This window comes from Dendrobates tinctorius, unplaced genomic scaffold (genome assembly GCF_039654945.1).
Source record: "Dendrobates tinctorius isolate UK_male_01 unplaced genomic scaffold, ASM3965494v1 ptg000016l, whole genome shotgun sequence".
Lineage (NCBI taxonomy): Eukaryota > Metazoa > Chordata > Amphibia > Anura > Dendrobatidae > Dendrobates > Dendrobates tinctorius.
In genome coordinates this window covers 74,963,011-74,978,705 of record NW_027361684.1, presented here as the reverse complement: position 1 = coordinate 74,978,705, position 15,695 = coordinate 74,963,011, and the positions used below count along the sequence as shown (strand labels likewise).

Sequence of the window (15,695 nt, the reverse complement as noted above, 5' to 3'; positions counted from 1 at the left end):
CAATGCAGAAAAACACATCTACCTCATACTAAGCTCCTCTAAAATACAAATGTGCTTGATAAAGACCGTTGTTGGTTGAAATGTACCTTTTCTTGCTCAATGAAAATTACAATATTCACCTATTCCATCAAGATCTTCATTCTCCATCATCATTTTGATGCTGAGGTTTTTTTGTCTACCTGAAATCAGAACTGCAGTCCTTTCCTCGAGCATTTACACTTCAGGGGCAGTGATGTTGGTCTTTCCTCCAGAATGTCTGTAAAGAGCTGTGGAAATCAATGTCTGTATGTAAGCGAGTAAAATAAATAAATTATGGAATTAACTAGCACAGAATATTCTCCCTCAAAAGCTAAAGCGTGTATTGAAAGACTAATGGCATGTCCAATTTACCAATACTTGTGAGTTTGGAGAACGTCATACTCCAAACAAACTATTTGGATTCGACATTTACATCAAACCGTATTCTTACATAACCACACAGAATCAACTTCCTTTGTCATAAACCCATATAAAGTATTTTTAGAAGTAAAATAAACCAAGTTTCCTGTGTGCACTCAGTACAGAAATCAATTTAAGCTACTTTATTGCCGAGACTGCAGGACCATCATTCTGTAGAAAGAAATATAGGCCAGGATATATGTCAATGTCAAGATACAACTTTTTAGAAATACATCTAACTTGTGTAACTATTCCACAGAGCAAACTATCCCTCTGTGGATATTAAAGGGTCTTCTCTATACAAGAAATGATAAAATATCATCCTGGGAATATATATATATATTTATTTTCCCATTTAATACAGTGCACGCTCTCAAATGCGTCAAAAGTAGAGATCTGATAAAATGTATAACAAAATACACAGACTATTGTAGTCTCAGTCGATCAGCAAAAGATTTTTCGCAAAGTGACATTTTGTTTCATGATCAGATATAAGAAAAAAAAGCTACACTAATCAAAGAAAAAAAAGTACATACAGGTAGCCAAATTTAGTTACCAACTTTTCGCCATCGTAAAGTTATATACCAACATCTCAGATGATTATTAAATATGTGGAAGAAAAAGCTTTCTATAATACAATAGAAAATGTTCTTCTGCTAAAATGTACTGTACATTTAACATCACATATTCTTGAGCTGACAAAAAAATAAAACGGCATTATAAAGCAGGGATGTCATACTTTTACACATTTCTACGGTAAACTGATCATAGTCCTTAAACTGAGGAGACCATGTCTTGAGTAAACCTAGTTGGATATTGAACATGCATCTTTTGGAAAGTTTTAGGGACGGTGGAACGCACTAAATATAAAATAACAAAGTGCGTTCGCCGCCCGGGGTCCACCGTGCAGAAGGTTTAAACACTACTGCTAGATAATGGTGGACAAACAATATGACGGTATAACGCATGCGGGTTAAACGTCACCCAAGTGCGCTGAGCGATCCCTGTTAATTCACAGAGACGCCTATGTGTTAAACACAAAAGGCTGAGCCTGTTAACGCCACAGGTCTCAGAGAAGTGCATGCACGGTATATGGTCACAGGAGCTGGGCCCTAGGTAGAGGGTCAGCGTCCGTCTAGACCTACCGTGCATGCGACGTCACTACTGCGGACGCCAAATGGAGCTGCAGACTGCAGCACGGCGTCGGACACTGCTGCTAGTCGACAATGCCCAAGAGGGTGCGCACTGTCGGACGCTAGTACTGTGTAGATGTTTATTGTGGCTATAGCTTGCCACTGGCTGGCGCTGACTCTAAAGCTAAGTTCCTATACACACTCGTAATATCAGAGGGAGGGGACCTTAATGAGTCATTCGCAGGTTCATGCATCCATTATTATTCACACAGTAGCAACTAGAGACTATACTAGCGCGTGGCCGAGCGGCCATGTGAACCTTTTATAGGCAGGACCTTCTGGAAGCTTCCAGATCTCTGAGATGGACTAATCAGATCTGGAGAAGGACCTGGACATGTGGCTCCCGATCTCCAATGGGAGATCGTCTCGTGAGCATGCTCAGTAGAGCTACGGAGGGACTTAGCTTCTGGAGTGATTTGCTGAGCAGTCTGCATTGCTATTGCTCACCCAAAGGTGGCAGCAATAGCCAACCCCACAGAGCAGGTCTGGAAAGAGCATCTGAGAAGCCGGGATTGCTGAGCAATGTCCTCTGCGGTTGAAAGATAATGGGAGACCGCAGAATGTGAGGCTTTGGATTCCTGTTGAACCGCTGCAGGAAGCCGATGCCCAACATTACCCTCCCTCTAGGGCCCCCCTCCTGAGCCTTCCAATCCACCAAATAAAGTTTTTTTGTCATGTACCACCTTATGTCCCACATATGCATAGGCCTCAGGCTCATCTGAAGACAAGTCTGTTGTCCCGGCAGATAACTCGGAAAACCGGGACATGTGAACAGGTTTGAGAGGAGACACGTGGAAGGCGTCTTGGATGGCTAAGTCACCAGGAGCAGAAGTTGGAGCGGGGCACCGATGTGTGTCGGCGGGCGTCATCACTCTCACTTTAGAGGGAAGGGTGACATGCGGGGTGCGACCCAGACTGTCGCGAACCTCCTGTCACGGTCACGCATGGCTGGACACAGCACCTCCAGCAGGGCGGATTTAGATGACATGCGTGACCCTGGATACACCGCCTCCAGTTGGCGCGAATTTAAATAATAAAACGTGCAGCTGGATACGCCGCCTCCAACAGGTGAATTTCGGAAATACACGTATGTCTGGAAACCCCGGCTCTAGTAAGGCAAATTTAAACAATAAAAGGGAAAACCTGGGTAACAATAACAATGGTGGCCCTGCGATAGGGAACGGGGAAGTGGAGACCTCCTACACTCCCCTGAGTCATTGTCTCTACACTCCTAACGTTCCCTAGGCCGGTTCTGCACCAGGTGCCGCTCAGGATACCTTTTAAACCCTAGCTCGCCTTCCACCTACCCCTTTCTAGTGTAATGGCCGGTGCGGAAACTAATCCCACCACTGCACTAAACGCACATAAGGAAAAGAGACAAAACAGGGGAACACCACTTAGCTTTGCTCTGTTGCTTATGCTCCCACCAACAGAGCCCACCACCTGCGTGCATCTTTTCCTCCAACCGGATCCAACACCATAGTGCAGCCTTGGAGCAAACAGAGTCCACCACATGCGTGCAGTTGTCCAGAAACAGAGTCCAGCATATGAGTCCAGCTTTCCAGCAAAAGAGTCCAGCATCTTGAGTCCAGCTTTCAGCAACCGAGTCCAGCATCATGAGTGCAGCTCTACACCATAGCTGCCACTCCAAAAAGCCATGCAAGAACTCCTTGCTGACACCATAGCTGCAACTCCACCAAGCCATGCCAACCCTCCTCGCAGACACCATAGCTGCCACTCCTGGACTCTCACTGAGCTGCCCGGGACTCTCCTTCAGTTCCATCCTTCACCCAGGCTTGCTTGTAACTGAGGACTATCACCAACTCTGATTGCAACACCTGTGACACTTTTATAGCAGAGCCAGCAATCACACCTGCATTAATCATGTGCACTAAACTAAAGAAACAGAGTGCAATGACGCTCACCACCACCGGGGGCAAACATAGAACAAAGGACACCACAGTGCAATAATCCCAATGGCCACCGGGGGCGAAAACCACACCACAGCTTCAGGAAAAAAAAAGGTTACATGTGCATTTTCTCTGTCATATCCAACCTGGATCATGACACCTCCATTGCCCGGTCTGCCACCGGCAAGGGATTCAGTAACCCAGCCGGCCTCAGTTTAGAGGAGCTACTCCGAGCACAAGAGGCGCATGCCTGAATGTATTTTTTAGTGTCCCGAGCCCTGTGTGGTCACCAATAAGACCTTGCCAGGAGTTTTGTAGTGTGCTTGTAGCCAAAGTGACCATCCACCCTGGATGTGTGTGCCCACGCGAGAACCATGGACCGCAGGTGAGGCGGGACAAAGGTCTTGCCTGGCGGCACTGACTCGAGGACGACCGGAGCCACGGTCTTCAGATTCCCAGTAGGGGGTGCGGAAAGATCTGCAGGACCCTCAACAGAGGCTACCTGGATGCTGCTCCACATGCACCTTCCCACACAGTCCTTGCTCCATCCCAATATTTTTCCCCGAAGACCACTCTATATGAGGGGAATGGCAACGGAGCCAGGGAACCCCGAGGAGCACCTGATCGATGCCCTCTGGCATAATGAGCAGGGAAAGCGTATCCTGATGAGATGGTGGAATTGAGAGCCTAAGGGGTGCTGTTTGGTGGGTAATCTGGGATGACAAGGTCGATCTGTTAACCACCCTGATGGGCACTGGGTGAGGAAGTGGTACCAACGGGATAGCGTGCTGTTGGGCGAAGGACGAGGACATAAAGTTCCCTTCTGCCCCGGAATCCACTGTGACCTGTACCTCCCAGGAGGAATCACCGCTATCTAACATCCCTTGGAGCACCGGTTTGGGGGAGAAGGTCTCCATAGTGAATAGACCCCCACCAATTACCAGTGGGCGCGTTCGTTTTCTCGGCCGGTGCGAACACCTGTTAACCAGTTGACCAGACTGTCGACACTGGTAACAGCATGTGGAGCTTTGTGCCGGATGCGTCTTGAGACCGGCGCGGGACACCTCCATGGGATCTGGAGGTTGCCTCTCTGGCTCAGGAGGTTCTAGAGGTTCAAAGAGGTTGGGAGCCAAGCTAACCTTCCGTCTGGATTGAGCATGCTTCAGCCTGCGCTCCGAAAAACGGAGATCGATGCGGGTGGAAATGGCAATCAGCTCTTCCAGACTTACGGGAACTTCCTTGGTAGATAGAGCATCCTTAACATGCTCCGCCAAACCTCTCCAGAACACAGGGATGAGGGTTTTATCAGGCCATTCCAGCTCGGAAGCCAGTGTCCTTAAACGAACGGCATACTGGCTGACCGAGAGGGATCCCTGTGTTAATACTAGTAACTGGAGAGATGTATCATGAGTGACCCGTGGCCCCAAAAAGACCTGCTTCAGAGATTTTAGGAACTGCACAGCTGTCCGAGCCACAGGGTCACCACGCTCCCAAAGTGGTGTGGCCCACTCCAATGCCCTGCCCGACAGAAGGGAAACGATAAACCCCACCTTAGCCTGCTCTGTAGGGAATCGCGTGGCCAGTAACTCAAGCTGGATAGAGCACTGGCTCACGAAACCCCTGCAGGAGGCGCTGTCACCAGAAAATTTATCAGGCAACGGGAAGCGGGAAACTGTCGGTGCAGGCATGGACGTGGACACATGCGAGACAGCCTCTGCGACTGCCTGCGCAGCAGCTTCAGTAACCTTCGCAGCTGAGGCAGAACTCTCGAGAGTCGTCAACGTGCCCTCCAGCTGCCGAATGTACTGCAATAGCTGCTACTGCTGGTCCGCCATTACTAGCCAGACCCTGGGGCTAGTATAATGTTAGGGACGGCAGAACGCACTAAATATAAAATAATGTAAGGTGCGTTTGCTGCCCGGGGTCCACCGTGCAGAAGGTGTAAACACTGCTGCTAGATAATCACGGATAAACAATATGGCGGTATAACTCACGCGGGTTAAACATCACCCGAGTGCGCTGAGCGATCTCTGTTAATTCACAGAGACGCCTATGTGTTAAACACAAAAGACTGAGCCTGTTAACGCCACAGGTCTCAGAGAAGTGCATGCACGGTATATGGTCACAGGAGCTGGGCCCTAGGTAGAGGGTCAGCGTCCGTCTAGACCTACCGTGAATGCGGCGTCACTACTGCGGACGCCAAAAGGAGCTGCAGACTGCAGCACGGCGTCGGACACTGCTGCTAGTCGACAATGCCCAAGAGGGTGCGCACTGTCGGACGCTAGTACTGTGTAGATGTTTATTGTTGCTATAGCTTGCCACTGGCTGGCGCTGACTCTAAAGCTAAGTTCCTATACACACTCGTAATATCAGAGGGAGGGGATCTTAATGAGTCATTCGCAGGTTCATGCATCCATTATTATTCACACAGTAGCAACTAGAGACTATACTAGCGCATGGCCGAGGGGCCATGCAAACCTTTTATAGGCAGGACCATCTGGAAGCTTCCTGATCCCTGAGATGGACTAATCAGATCTGGAGAAGGACCTGGACATGTGGCTCCCGATCTCCAATGGGAGATCGTCTCGTGAGCATGCTCAGTAGAGCTACGGAGGGACTTAGCCTCTGGAGTGATTTGCTGCTGAGCAGCCTGCATTGCCATTGCTGACCCAAAGGTGGCAGAAATAGCAAACCCCACAGAGCAGGTCTGGGCAGAGCGTCTGAGAAGCCGGAATTGCTGAGCAATGTCCTCTGCGGTTGAAAGATAATGGGAGACCGCAGAATGTGAGGCTCTGGATTCCTGTTGAACCGCTACAGGAACCCAACGCCTAACAGGAAAGTGTGATTCCAACGTTAGACGTAGTCATGTACTGTATAATGTGGTTGCTCATCATTAAAACAGGCACCAAATAACAATACATGGCCATTTGCCTGCAGTTTTTTTTTTTTTTAAGGCCTCATTCAAACGTCTGTTTTTCACATCCGTGTTCTAAACGCAATATGTGTTTTTCACTAATAGAGCTGGTAATAACTGGTTTCCTTTTAAGCTGCGGTACCATGCCCCGGGTACTTGACCAGCCAGTCCCTCCGATCTCTCTGACTGCTCACAAATCTGACCCTGACTTTGCCTATTGACACTCTCAGCACTATACGTGCTGGAGCCTGCTTTTCTGGGCTTACAACACCAAGGCTACCAACCTCATTGATGCATATCTCCCATTGACCTGTCCGGCAGCCATCTTAGACCATTAAAGTCTGTTGTGCTATATAAATCTGCGTGTTTTTTGTTTCTGCAGATCTTTTGCCACAGAAAAAGTCATGGTGACATGTCTGTTTTTTGATAAGTCAGTGCTCAAAATTACCCTTACAAGTCTATGGAATCGAAAAAATCGCAGGCATGAATACTTTCATGGTTTGGTTTTTGGAGCCATGTCCATTTTTCAGAGCCTTACAGCTACCAGTAACATGGAAAAGCTCTACTTTTTAAATTATAGATCTGAGTGGGTGTTTGTTATTGTGTAATAAGTTGAAGTTTTTATTGGAACCATTTTGGAGTATGTAACATTTTCTGAGCGCTTTTTATTTTGCTGTTGTGAGGAATAGTAAGTTCAGTAAATATTTTTATTTTTACTACCTTCACTGAGTAGTACAGATGACAAGACAACTTTATTTTTTGAATCCGTATAATTACAGCAATACCAGATACAGTATATGTAGCCTTTTCATGTTTTCCTATTTTTGCATACTATAAACACTCTTTTACTAAAAATGTTTTGACTTTGCGTTTCTTTATTTTGAGAGCAATAACTTTTTTTTTTCTTCCTCTGAAAGCACTTTATGAAGGTTTGTTTTTGAGTAATCTTCAGTGGCACATTTTTTTCTTTACTTGTATATTTTGATTACTATTTTTTATCATTTTCCTTTATGGCTGTATGATAAAAAGACATTAATTTTTGCTAGTACCACTATGGGACTTACTATTAATGATCTGATTGCAGGCCTGAAACCAAGCAATTCTAATGTTTTGCAGACCAATAGTCATGTCCATTTTACCCTGACAAACCACCTGCTAGGTTAGGCCTAACAAGACTTGGTAACAGATCTAGAGGCCATAACTTGGCCATAGCAACCACCAGCACCCCTCAAACCGGGTTGCGGATGTGCTGATGCAGAGAAATAGGAAGCCATCTCATTCTGTTAATGACCAATATGGTGTTGTCAGTATTGAAAGCAGCATTTAGAAGGTTAACTATGTACAGTAAAATTAATACATGCTGGCACTGATCTTATCCATTGGAGCAGAGTATCAGCAGACACCCTTTTTAATTCTCACATATGAGGGAATTAAATAGGAGGCAGTGAGGAATAAGACCCCATAGTGACTGCTCTGAAAAGTCTTATTGGCAGTCATTAAGGGGTTAAAATGATATGCCAGTAGCGATTTTCCATTTTTTTGTCAGTCGACTACAGTCTCTCCGAATTTTCAATTGTCATGGCTGATCATTTGCCACTTTGTGCAAGCACATTACACTATTTTAAAAATACGTTTTTGGTCTGCTATCATACTCATTCCTGCTGATCCTATGTATCCTTATGTGTATAGATAGCTTAAAGGGAACCTGTCACCCATAAAAACGATATCAACCTGCAGATATGTGGTTAATCTGCAGGTTAACAGCGTTATTAACCTGCCCGGTGCCGACATGTAGATGAATGCTGCGGGGAGAAAATTTACTTTATTCTCCCCTCATTCGGTTTCAGTTACGTGGCCAGAGCTAGCATTGGTTTTGTCACCTCTTTGATTATTCAGCGCGGCGAGTGTAACCGCTCCCCCGGCCTTGACTAATGCAGAGCCAGTGTCAGTCAAGGCCGGGGGTGTAGTTACAACCGTAACTCTGTGTACTCAGAGACTGAACCGGCGCCGTCCCTGTGACTGAAACCTGAACACTGCAGGGGGGAATAAACTTTATTTTCTCCCTGCATCGTTCGGCTTTGAGCAGGTGCTGGGCTGGTTAGTAACACTTTTAACCTGGAGTTTAACCTTATATCTGTAGGTTAATAGCATTTTTGCTGGTGACAACTTCCCTTTAAAGAAATTGTCTCGCCTTCAGTCTGGCTAAGCTGACAGCCCAAAACTGTGTGCTGTCTTATAATACAAGTAGAGGTAGCCTTCTCTCTGCAGCAGTGGAGGAGCGCACAAACACTGCAGCTGACTGTTCAGTCTGCACACTCTACTTGCCCAGGAAATTGACTACGTACCTTTGGCAACAAACTGTAAACTATTGGATTACAACTCCCTCCCTTCTCGAGAGCCAAAATAGTTTTCACAAGCCCTTTGAAATTTTACCAGTTTAATATGGTAAGACAACCCCTTTAAGAATTTAGAATTCACCACACTTCTTTGTGGTTCATTGTTTATAACATGGAACAGAAACAGAATGCTGTATTACATACATTTTCTCTTGGGGAAGAATTTGACCAGTTCATTTCAGAAGAGGCATTAAAAGAACAGATTTTTGTGGCTGAATGTGATGATACAAGCTTCAGTTTCATGAGCTGTGCTGCACTAAGAGACTTGTGCTAAGTAGTCTGGAAAAGGCTAAATGGGGTCAAGCTATATCCCACACACCGCATCACCAGAACACCCAGACAGAGGTTTGTAAAGTGTAGGCTTCTCATCTGACATTTAATCAATCCACAATTTAATGAGGTAACATATAACAGTTCTATTTAACAAGGGATATAAACATTGAAAGCAGACAGCTTTCTATAGTTATGTCTGGAAATTCTTTATCTGTCCATAAATACCTTCTTAGCGGACGTGTTTTAGTGACCACAGCATTGAATGCATTCTGCTACTGTTAAACAAAAAATTCAATCTTCATTTAATGTTAACCCTTTAGGTGTTGGTAAAGAATTTCCTGCATCAGAAACTTAAAGTTAGATGAATATAATTGACTTTGATATGCTGAAGTATAGTAAAAATATTTCACATAAACAAATAGAAAAATTACTAATTTAGCATTTAAAAATGCTGTCTCTTCCAACTATTAGATCTAAATGGTAGTGCCATGAGTGCCAAGATTTATCTAGAGGCACACACCACTCCCGAGCCTCCCAGCTCCCTGCTTGCCGGTCATCATCAGTGCGCTCCTGAATTCTTGACAGTTCAGACCAGAAATATCATTGCGTTGGTGACGAAAACTGCGCTCTCCAATGCTACAAGAAGAGGCAGCTTTGCCACTACAGCATCAGAGAAGCACAGGGGCACTCAGAGTGACTGGTTACGGTGATCTGGCCAACTTCAGAACAGCGCCAACAACTTCTATAACAAAGAGCTTGCATTTGCTGTCCTCCTTGACAATGAGACCAGCCACAGGTGATACATTGTAGTAGTGGCTGGTAACTTAGGCTTGAGTAGTAAAGTATAAATCTTAAAATACTTCTATTCTTGAGGATGGATAGGATTTTTATTAATTAGTACAATTAAAAGTTGATCTTATAATGCTACCCATTTTAGATCAAGAAAATAACACTTTAATTATTATTTCTCATAAAGTCTAGCATTTCTTTTTTGGATGTGCTGCTAAGTAGCAGATGCCAAAAAAATTGTTCCTTTGTGGAATCACAGTAGATGGACTTGATTTTCAACTGCTACCTGAAATCAACTTGTGGTGTCACAGCAGGAGCCTGACTGAAGACATCTTGTGATGTGACCACATGTTCCCTGACTGAAGCCCTCTTGTGATTTCACAGCTGCTTACCTGACTAACACTTCTGACATCACAATTACTAGCAAGTTCAGAGAAGAGCTACCAGGATGGTTTAGCGGTCTGCAAAGTATGTCCTACAACGAACAGTTAAAGGGTCTGGGAATGTTTAGCTTGCAGAAAGGATGCTAAGAGCAGACTTAATAGCTGTCCACAAATATCTGAAGGGATGTCACAATGTAGAGGGATCATCCTTATTCTCATTTGTAAATGAAAACATGAGAAGCATTGGAATAAGACTGAAAGGAAGAAGATACAGATTAGATATTAGAAAAAACTTTTTGACAGTGAGGTTGATCAATGAGTGAAACAGGCTGCTTCGAGAGTTGGTGAGTTCTCCTTCAATGGATGTCCTCAGAGGCTGGACATATGTCAGAGATGGATTACTGAATCCTGTGCTGCATTGAGGAGGGGATAAGACATGATGACCCTTGAGGTCCCTTCCAACTCTAACATTCTATGATGCTATGAGAGTGCAGTGAAGCTCCACTCCCCTTTTAAGTCATGCTGCCTTCTGTCTTTCTGAGTCCTTCTTCACTCTTTTAGTAACTGACCTTCAAGCACTTTCCAACCGTGGTTATGATCAAATAAACATAAAAGTCCCCATGCTTTTGTTTTCCAGAAATCTTACAGTTGAAAGTAGAAGTTTACGTACACTATATTAAAAGACACATATGCATGTTTTTCTCAATATCTGACATGAAATCAGAATAAACTTTTCCTGTCTTAGGTCAATTAGGATTACCATAATTATTAATACTTGTCAAATGCCAGAATAGTGAGAGATAATGTTTTAATGTATTTTTATTACTTATTGCAAAGTCAAATGTTTACATACATTTCATTAGTATTTGGTACAACTGCCCTTAAACTGAATGACTTGGGTCAAACGTTTGTGATATCCTTCCACAAGCTTCTCACAATAGTTTATTGGAATTTGGACCCATTCCTCCTGACACAACTGGTGTAATTGATCCAGGTATGTAGGCCGCCTTGCTTGCAAATGCCCATAATTTTTCAATAGGATTGAGATCAGGGCTTTGTGATGGCCACTCCAAAACATTGACTTTGTTATCCTTAATCCACTTTGTTACCATTTTGGCAGTGTGCTTAGAGTCATTATCCATTTGAAAGACCCATTTCCACATTTTGACCCAAGCTTTAACTTCCTGGCTGATGTCTTGAGATGTTGCTTCAGTATTTCCACATAATCGTCTTTTCTCGTGATATCTATTTTGTGAAGTGCACCAGTCCTCCTGCAGCAAAACAACCCCACAACATGTTGCCAACACCCCCGTGTTTCACAGTTGGGATGGTGTTCTTAGGCTTCCAAGCTTCTCCCTTTTTCCTCCAAATGTAACGATGGTCATTATGCCCAAAAAGTTCAATTTTAGTTTCATCAGACCACAGGACATGTCTCCAAAAATAAAGATCTTTGTTCCTGTGTGCATTTGCAAACATTAGTCTTGCTTTTTTATGTATCTTTTGGAGTAATGGCTCCTTTCGGCAGAGTGGCCTTTCAGCCCATGTTGATACAGTACTCATTTCACTGTGGATATTGACACAATCTTACCAGCTTCCACCATCATCTTCACATGGTCTTTTGCTTTTGTCCTTGGGTTGATATGCACATGTCAGACCAAAGAATGTTCACCTCTGGGACACAGAACCCGTCTCCTTCCTGAGCGGTGTGATGGCTGGACATTCTCATCTTGTTTGTTCTTGCATGTAATTGTTTGTACAGGTGAATGAAGCACCTTGTCATGTCGGACGCTGTTCACACCACAGCATCCGGCAGGCAGAGGTAGTTCCACCTCCAGCCACTATAGCCTCAGTGGCGCCGGCCTGATCTTCAGGCTCTCGGGGGTTAATCCTGCTGGAGACCAGGTTGGATGGTTAGTCACGCCCACGGTCTTTAAATAGTCATGCTGGCCTATGGGCGTCGCCGATTATAGCTTGTGTTTCATACCAAGTGGTTCCGGTCTGGAGTGGAGGTGTTCAAGAGAGAGATTCTTATCTGGTGTCGTATGATCCGTCGTTATCCTTTCTCATTCCCATATTTGTGTTTAGTTGTGCCCTGTTCACATTACTGTTTATTCCTGTGTGTGTGCGGCGCAGTGCAGTTTAAGTTCTCCCTGTCTGTCATTATTTGTGTGGGAGCTTTGGTGGTGACTTCTCACTGGGTGGAGGGTGGAGGGTTAAGTGCAGGGCTGAGCAGGAGATAAGGAAAGGTCGGAGGCTCAGGCATTTGCACCTTCAGCAAAAACCCTGGGTTGAGGGTCAGACAGGGTTTCCCCTAGTAAAGGGACACCACAGGGGCCCCGGGTATTTCAGCCTTAGTTGAACTAAGCCCCCGTGACATTATAATCGGCCTACATTTTTTCAGGAGTCCATGGATCCATTAGATTCCATAACCCGCCAGTTGGCGGCGCTGTCCATACAGGTCTCCGAGTTGAATGGGGCAGTTCAGCAGCAGGGCCTGGTAGTAGCAAAGGTGCAAACGGCATCTGCAGGTATCGGTGCAGAGCCGAAGTTTCCGCTGCCAGAACGATTTTCAGGCGATCGCAGCAAATTTGTCGTATTTCGGGAGGCCTGCAAATTATACTTCCGCATGCGGCCAATATCCTCAGGTAATGAGGCCCAGCGAGTAGGGCTGGTGTTGTCATTACTGAGTGGTGACCCCCAAGCATGGGCATTTTCCTTACCACCTGACTCTGCTACATTTCATTCGGTCGATAATGTTTTTTCTGCCCTCGGGCTCATTTACGATGACCCTGACCGACTGGCTCTAGCGGAATCTAAAATCCGCGCCCTCCGCCAGGGGGAGCGCTTGGCAGAAGACTATTGTTCGGAATTTCGCAGCTGGGCTGTAGACACACAGTGGAATGACCCAGCACTGCGGAGCCAGTTTATTCATGGGGTATCAGGGAGGGTGAAACAAGCCCTCCTGATGTATGAGACTCCGGCATCATTGGAGTCTGCCATGAGTTTGGTGATACGTATTGATCGCCGTTTTCGTCAGGGGGCACAGGAGACGCTACCTCTGGGAGAAAGCAGAGGTGCAGGTGTGGTTGAAGTAGATGAGTCCCCTGAACCTATGCAGATTGCTGGCGTGGCACAGGTTCAGCCTCGCGCTCCGGGAGTCCGGAAGTCCGGAGCATGTTTCTACTGTGGTAAAGGAGGTCATTATGTTAACGTTTGCCCGGTACTACCTAAGAGGGTCACACCGGCGGAAAACTGTTAAGCTCAGAGGGTATGGAGGAGACCCAACTGAGCGTATGCATATCCTCCATGATGGTATCTCAATGTATGCTCCCTGCCAAGGTTATTGTCGCCGGCAGAGAGCTACCTATATCAGTGTTTGTGGATAGCGGTTCCGCCACCAATCTCATAGATGAGGAGTTTGCACACACCGCCGGGTTTAAGATTGAAAAACTTCCTCACCCCATACAGGTGGTGACCATTAATGCTGTTCCCCTCCCTCAAGGGGAGATTACTGAGTTTGTGGCAGAGGTGAAACTCCACATTGGGGTCCTACATTCTGAGTCGGTTACATGTAGGGTCCTCCGTAATCTCCCAGCTCAAATGGTCCTGGGTTTTCCATGGCTGTCCAGGCACAACCCGGTAATTGATTGGAAAACTCAGGACATAGTACAATGGAGTGGTTTCTGCCAAGACAATTGCTTGGCCACATGTGTGTCCGCCGTGACGCCCAGCCTGCCGGAGGCTTTGCAGGATTTCGCGGATGTTTTCTCTGAGAAGGGTTGCTCAGAACTGCCTCCACATAGAGCCTATGACTGTGCTATTAGGTTAAAACCCGGGGCCAAATTACCTAAGGCCAGGATGTTTAATATTTCTGGTCCTGAGAGACAAGCTCTGAAAGACTACATCGCGGAGAGTCTGAGCAAAGGTCACATCCGGCCTTCGTCCTCGCCTGTAGCCGCGGGGTTTTTCTTCATTAAGAAGAAAGATGGGGGGTTACGCCCGTGTCTGGATTTCAGAGAGTTAAACCAGATTACTATCCGTGATCCCTACCCAATGCCGTTGATCCCGGATTTGTTCAACCAGGTAGCGGGGGCAAAATGGTTTTCCAAGCTGGACCTCAGGGGGGCGTATAACCTCATAAGGGTCCGTCAGGGGGATGAGTGGAAGACGGCGTTTAACACTCCTGAGGGTCATTTTGAGAGTCTGGTTATGCCGTTTGGGTTGACCACCGCGCCTGCCGTTTTCCAACATTTTATTAATGATGTCTTTGCTCATGTCCTGGGGAGATTTGTGATTGTATACCTGGATGATATCCTCATTTATTCTAGCGATCGGGACACTCATTTGCAGCATGTTAGGCAGGTGTTACAGTTGCTCCGGGAGAACCAGCTCTATGCTAAGCTGGAAAAATGTTTATTTTTTGTCCAGGAGTTGCCCTTTTTGGGATATATTGTGTCCGCAGCTGGTTTTAAAATGGACACCGCTAAGGTGCAAGCGGTGTTGCAATGGGAGAGGCCGGAGAGTCTGAAAGCACTCCAGCGGTTCCTTGGGTTTGCGAATTATTATAGGAAATTTATAAAACACTTTTCGACTGTCGCCAAACCGCTCACGGACATGACAAAAAAGGGTGCCGATCTGGCGAACTGGCCTGAGGTGGCTATGCGTGCATTTGAGCGTCTGAAGAATAGTTTTGCTTCAGCCCCCATTCTGGTGCAACCAGACGTGTCTAAACCTTTTGTGGTAGAGGTTGATGCGTCGGAGGTGGGAGTGGGGGCAGTACTGTCTCAAGGCTCGTCCTTGAGCGAGATGCATCCATGCGCCTACTTCTCCAAGAAGTTGTCGCCAGCCGAACGGAATTATGATATCGGCAACAGGGAGTTGTTGGCCATCAAACTGGCTTTTGAGGAATGGCGACACTTCTTGGAGGGGGCGGCTCACCAGGTCACAGTTATCACCGACCATAAGAATCTGCTCTACCTGGAGTCGGCCAAGCGTCTGTCTCCTAGGCAGGCTCGCTGGGCATTGTTTTTTACTCGTTTCAATTTTCTTGTGACGTACCGTCCCGGGGCTAAAAACACCAAGGCGGATGCTTTGTCTAGGTGTTTTCCGGGGGGAGAACCTCGGGAAGAGCCGGTACCCATCCTCCAGAAAGGGGTAGTGGTCTCGGCTCTCACGACTGAGGTAGAGGCGGAGATTGCCGAGGCCCAAGAGGAGGTACCACCAGGACTTCCCGCCAACAAATCATTTGTACCCCTGCATCTTCGGCCTAAGGTGTTGAAGGAACACCACGATTCGGTACTGGCTGGTCACCCAGGGGTGAAGGGCACCTTAGAGCTGGTATCGCGTCGTTTCTGGTGGCCCAAAATCCGGCAGGACGTTTTCTCGTACGTGGCAGCTTG

The 15,695-nt window shown here is 46.2% G+C and overlaps 1 protein-coding gene across 4 annotated transcripts in view; it reads left to right on the top strand.

The window, feature by feature from the left end:
• Nucleotides 1-15,695, top strand: part of PUDP (pseudouridine 5'-phosphatase) — a 420,477-nt gene that overhangs the window by 199,437 nt on the left and 205,345 nt on the right. The gene's annotated exons all lie outside the window — the stretch shown is intronic.